Consider the following 6,659-nt stretch of genomic DNA (forward strand, 5'->3'; position numbering starts at 1 on the left):
CTACAAAATAAAACCATAAAACGTTTTCTTGCAATTTTTTTAAGGTCATATCCTATATTTACCCGACTAATTTCTTTGTTTTATCGTTTTTGTTACCCGAATTAACCGGGTCAATGCCGTTTGAGGTTATCCCACGTTTTCCAATTTCCATGTTGTTATGTAAACAAGCAGGGCAGAAGCAACCAAGCAACCGACACGTAACATCATTTCCGTCTGCTACCCGCCAAAAGAGTATCAGTAAATGCTACAAAAAACAGTATTGGGGATAATAATATCAAGCGCGTTGACTCTATACATATATATGTGTATTAGATATGTTATCATGTATGAATAAATGAACTATTTACTTTTGATTGCACTATATCTATCAACTTTATATCCAAGACTTGAAGCCCTCTTTTATTTTAGCCACCATGGGAAAGTGCCTCCGGGGACAGGATGTTGTCCGGGAACGTGTTCTGCGTTAAAAACTAATGATAACTTGGCAGTTGCAAAGTATGTCATTGAAGGGATGTTTGTGGGTAATATGTAGGTATATATAGTCAATGGTGATACTTTTAAAACTTTAATACTTTTAATTGAAATGGCGACCACGTATCGAACTCGAACAAGACTTGACAATTGACATGTTAGAGTCCTGATTTTGGTTGAGTGCTTTAATGATTGAAATTTGCCTGGTGCATGTCTTTGCTTTAGGAGTATCATTGACAAAATTTGAGAGGTTATCCATCAAGGCACTCCCATTCCCAACCGAGTTAAGTGGGGTGTCTAAATTCTCTAACCGGTTCCTTAAATACTAAAACGATTAGTCTCCAAGAACGGGCATTTCCATAAACGTTTAATTATCAATAATATTACGATAAGTACGACCTGGGAGTTATGGTAAATTTCGTCGTGCAAAGATTTCGTGTAGTGCCAGTGTCCTTGCTTCAATAACCAATGCCTATTGGATACTGAAGTATACGTCCCCCAAGTAGCACACAACGTTGGGAAATGGTTGGCAGAAATATTTACGATTTGCCAACGTTGGCCCAACGGAAACTTGTATTCGTTGGCCCTACAAAGGAAAGAATCGTTGGGCCTTCGTTGGGTTTAAGTATAAAACATTCTACAACGCATTTTAACAAATTGATTAATTGAGCGGAGCGAGCGAAGCGAGCGAAGCGAGCGAAGCTCTTATACTACACTCCTGCTTTTTTATTACAAATACTCCTCCTGAACGGCTGAAGCGATCTGCATGAAATTTAACACAGTCATAGTAACCAACCATGGGAAGGTATAAATCTGAAACGGTACAAATCGGACCATAGGACTTTTCCCTACATGAATGCAAACTTTTGGAAATTTAACATGGGCCTTTTGGGTTAATTGGTCGCCATGTCATTATTTGCGAGTAAACACTAAAAAGTAAACAAGAGCCTCAACATTAGTCAACAAATCTACCACATGATAAATACAGTACAAAAGAAAAAATTGGATAATACTAAAGAGCATATTATAGTATATTGTATGTAATACGAAATGATTAACAATCAGTTCTATATTGAGTGATTAAACTCCATGCCGTTTATATTTAATTGTAAAATGGTTCTGTTCTTTTTAACAACAATGAATAGTCAACTAATTAGGCCTAAGTTTATGTTGCTTGGAGAAGGAGAAGATAAAACGAGGTCATTAAAAAAACACTACAACATAATTATACCAACAAAAATCACACAGCCCTTGATTTGCAAGAAACTTTGTAAAAAATGTTCTTGTAGCTAAAAATACAAAATCGTTTTACGAAATGAAATCACAACCACGTGGTTTACAGGTAAGGTTTAAGACTAAATGGTGTAACTTAGACAATAAAATAGTTGTATTGATAAATTTTATTGCACAATAGGGAAATTTTGAAAGTGGTTGACGACAATTTCTTACTTTTAACTGCTAAAATAAAACTAGACCTAAGTTATAGGCCTATACTAAGTGAGGCTAACCCCAATCCCTCACAACAATAATACTGGTAAACAGTTATTGAGGTAATTGAATTGGTGAGTTTTATGAATGTTCAATGCAAATAAGTCTTCTGTACAAATAAATGATTCTTTTTTTAATAATGAAGAAAGAAGACATTGAAAAAAATAAAGAAAAGCAAATTCTACATACAATGGGTAATAATAATATAATAATAATCGTTATTGCCTTTTAATAATACAGGTATTGCTTAGGCCTACCATGATTCATTTGCAGTATCGAAATTATTGAGCGGAGTGAAGCGAAGCTCTTATACTACACTCACTGCCTTTGTTTTACAAATACAGGTCAGGCTCCACCTGACAGGCTTAAGCGATCTGCAGGAAATTTGGCACAGTCATGTAACCAACCATATGGGAAGGTATAAATCTGAAATGGTAATATTCGGACCACAGGACTTAAACCAATAATAAGGGTTGCCGGAATTAGGCTGATGCACCATATTGCGTTTGGAATCTGTAAATAACTTACAGCATTTTATGTGAGCAAGACGTGCAATTAATGTAGACTTTGAATATCTATCTGATTGGAACATGTTCAATTCCTATTTGCAGTCTACAAATAGGAATTCCACTAATGTGAACCAAATATAACACAATTCGTTGACTTGAACCCGACGTATCATTGACTTTGAATACTGCACATAGACATCCCATATAAGTGAAGCAGAAGTAGGCCTAAGCCTACCATTGACTTCGGATACTGCAATTAGGCATTTTATTTATGTGAACAAAATAAATGGACCATTGATTTATTGAGGATACTGCAAGTAGACTATTCATTTACATGTACCATTGGGTTTGGATACTACAAGTAAACAATCCGTCTACGTGAACCATACGTACTATTGACTTTAGAATCTGTAAATAGGCATTCCATTTATGCGAACCAAATATATCATTGGCATTGGATACTGCAAGTAGACATTTAATTTATGAGAACCAGATGAAACATAGAATACGGTTCCTGCAAGTAGACGATTCATTCACTTAATCCTGACTTTTGATTGACTTTGGATACCTCTGCAAATAGGCATTCTATTTAAAATGCAAAAAAATCATTGATATTGAATATGCTGGCTCCGCTCAATATTGCAAGCAGACAACTGCATTGTACACCTAGTTTAAAAGTACAATGTTATGGCAGCAGAATATAAGACAAATGTTGTAAAAATTTGGATCTATAATAAATATGTAGTCAGAAGATGTTGTGTTACTAGATACAGTGGGGAACACCAGCTTAACATAATAATTATAATAATTCCATTTTTTTAACAATATTCTTTAACTTTGAGAAAATTTTTAATAGTTATAGGGGAAAATTTAATTAGTTATATAAGAATCAATCATAACAGTACTAATCTAACGGTAATTAAATAATCTATATTCAAATACTAATATCCTATCCAAGTACCAGAAAAACAATTCAACTACTTGAGGCCTAAAGACAGGATTTCCTGAGGGTATAGCAAATACCCCCGCAGCAGCAAACCTGCAGACTAAGCGAATTTCCATTTGCCTGATTGGATTTACAATAAAATGTCTACTTAAAAATATAACATATTTCCAATTTAAATAGAATTAGTTTAACAAGTACTTAGGTTTGCTGCATCAGGGAGGGTAAAACTGGTTTTTTTTTTTGTAAAATGTTAATGGTTAGTAAGAAATAAAAACATTTTCCAAATTTGATCAAAATGTGTTCATAAACAAGCAAACTACAACAGTTTACTTGTTCTCCATAAGAATAACATGGGAATTTAAAATTTAAATTTTTTTTGAATTTTCTTTGTATAACCATTAGGCGCATAATAACACTTCAATATACTAAATTATTTGTTTTTTTAAGCTCTACAAAATGGTTTGGAAAGAAATTGCTAAAGTTTATGTTTTTTAGGTCAAAAATGGGAAAAACCTATTTTTACCCCATAAAACCCCGTTCCCATAGTCCGGTCATGCTGGTTCGCGAACTCATTCAAGTTTATCCCGCCTTACACCTTCATCCCAAATTTTATCAAAATCGGACAAAAATTACTCAAGTTATCGTGCGGATGGACACACACATATATATATATTTATAGATATATAAATACATATATAAAAATTTAAACGAATGGTTTTTTTGGCCTTTGGGGACATCAAAATGGAAAAGTAAATCGGTCCTGATGGGCCTAGGTCTTACCATGAGACCTACGGTAATAGCTACTTCCCTATAGGGAAATTCGCTAAAACCTCCCCAGCTGACATGGAATATGGATAATAATTGGTCTGGGAATATTTTGGGCCGTCAAACTGGCCAAGTTGATGGGTCATAACAGTTGATATAGCTTCCAATAAGTAATTCTATTAATTTTAATTATTGGTAAAAAATATTGTATATTCAACAGAAATCGCCAATTTAGATCAATACAATCTGTCGGTGGCTCACATCAACTACGATTATTTTGATTTTAAAAACTGGTGACAAATTTAACATCCCACAGCACAGGATATTCCCAGATCCTGACCAGTTCCCACATATTCCAGGATGAGAATGTCCCTAGGATCTCTCTAGGATATTGCACATATATCCCACAAACAAATGCATTTTTTTTGGGGATTCCCTTCAGACTTCCTATGGATATTCTTGGTAGGCCACATTAAAACATATTTTATAGCATTTTTTATGAATTTTTTCAATTGACAAGTGCTTGAGAAACGTAATTAAAAAGGATTTCAATATAATTTTGAATTAAAAATAACATTACCAATGATTTATAAAAATTAATAAGTTTTCTGATCATATCCATAGCACATCCTTTGGAGATCTGTAGGAATTCCCCGTGGAGCAGAATAATTATCTAACTCAAAATGTTCAACTTTTTATAATAATAATACACCTGCTTATAATAATAATAATAATAATGCAAATATATTCTTTTTAGTTAAAATTCTTTAACTTGTTTCAGAAAATTGTATTAGTTGAACAATTTAAGGGGAAATATTAATTAGTCATATAACAGCTAGTTATGATAACACAGTAATTTATTAATCTATATTCAAATACCAGTATCCTCTCCAACAACCAGAAAAACAATTTAACAACTTGATGCCAAAACAGAATAATAGTATCAAAATTATTTAAGTATTACCACCATTGCAGCTGTCGGCTTATCACACAAATTTGCTAAGTGTATTACATGGATTGGATTTCCCAACTATATTGCTTGATTTTCCCACCTATTAATTTTACTCTAATTACCAACTACTTACTAACAGTAAGAAGGCTATTTGACCATTAAAATCTCTTGATGGCTGACATACACTAATAACAAGAAATTAATAAGATTTATCTCACATTAGCCAATCCTATTTTTTGTTTCTGAAGTGTATCAACAAAAATGTTTAGTGTTTTGTTTACACTGTAGAGGCCTACTTATCAATCTTACTAATATTATAAATCTGAAAGTTTGTGAGTTTGTGTGTATGTTTGTGTGTGTGTTTGTTGCTCAATCACGCATAAACTACTGGACGGATTGGGCTGAAATTTGGCATGATGCATATTCTTATCATATTCTTAGCATATTCTTATCTCAAAAACCCTTTCGGGCTCCGCCCCAGTGGCGCTGTAGTTCCCCATGTTAATCTTATGATTTTTCATATTTAAAAGGAATTAATTAATCTTAACAGCTGTTTCAATTAAACAAGTTGGTTCTGTTCTATGATGTTCAATAGCATAAAAGTTACAAGGATTACCAACAGGGTGCAGCACTATTATTATTTTTTAATTCATGACAACAGCTAATTTCCAACCAAAAGGTGAGTGAGCGTAGCGAACGAACTTCAACCTGGAGGCGAGTTAGCGTAGCGAACGAACTTCAACCTGGAGGCGAGTTAGGGTAGCGAACGAACTTCAACCTGGAGGCGAGTTAGCGTAGCGAACGAGCTAACCTGAAGGCAAGTGAGCGCAGCGAACGAGCTCCAACCTAAAGGTGAGTGAGCGTAGCGAACGAACCTCAACCAGGACGTGAATGAGCCATGCAAATACTTATGAAGTTAAACGGGGCGAAGCCCGCGGTTACAGCTAGTAATACATAAGTTTACAGCCTCTTAAAATCAATTTTATTAATAAACACTCAGAAGTTGAGGCTCTCTACGTGTAGCTCAGAAAGAAATTTCTTTAAAATCCTTGAATTACTGTGTGTACTACACATACTACCATAGCGTGAAAGACTAGTGCTGTACCATAGTTATTAAAAAAATATGAAATTTCTAACACTTTCTTACTTTAATTATTAGTATATAAATAAGGGTAGGGTAGATGTCTGCTTGGTTTGAATATAAACCTTCAAGTCGATAGTTTAAACTTCCCAAATCATACCTTCAAATCCCAAACTTTTACACTGTTCAAAGAAGATGGGGGTGGCTTCCCCCCTTGGATGGACGCTCCTGAGTCGTATAACATCTATTTAAGGTTAAAAGATATAGGTGCAATATAGCCAGCCTGGATCCTTATACAAGAGGGTTGGAGCCTTTCAGAGTTTCCAAAAGCATATTAAGGTACTGTTTCACTATATCCTTGCTCCTCCCTTCAATGTTCTCAAACTTTCAAAATAAAGAACACTCCCCCTCCCAGACGTTCTCTTAAAATTGCATCATTTTTTTTTA

This window comes from Macrosteles quadrilineatus, unplaced genomic scaffold (genome assembly GCF_028750875.1).
Source record: "Macrosteles quadrilineatus isolate MER2022 unplaced genomic scaffold, UCM_ALF_1.0 Scaffold_4__1_contigs__length_99947679, whole genome shotgun sequence".
Lineage (NCBI taxonomy): Eukaryota > Metazoa > Arthropoda > Insecta > Hemiptera > Cicadellidae > Macrosteles > Macrosteles quadrilineatus.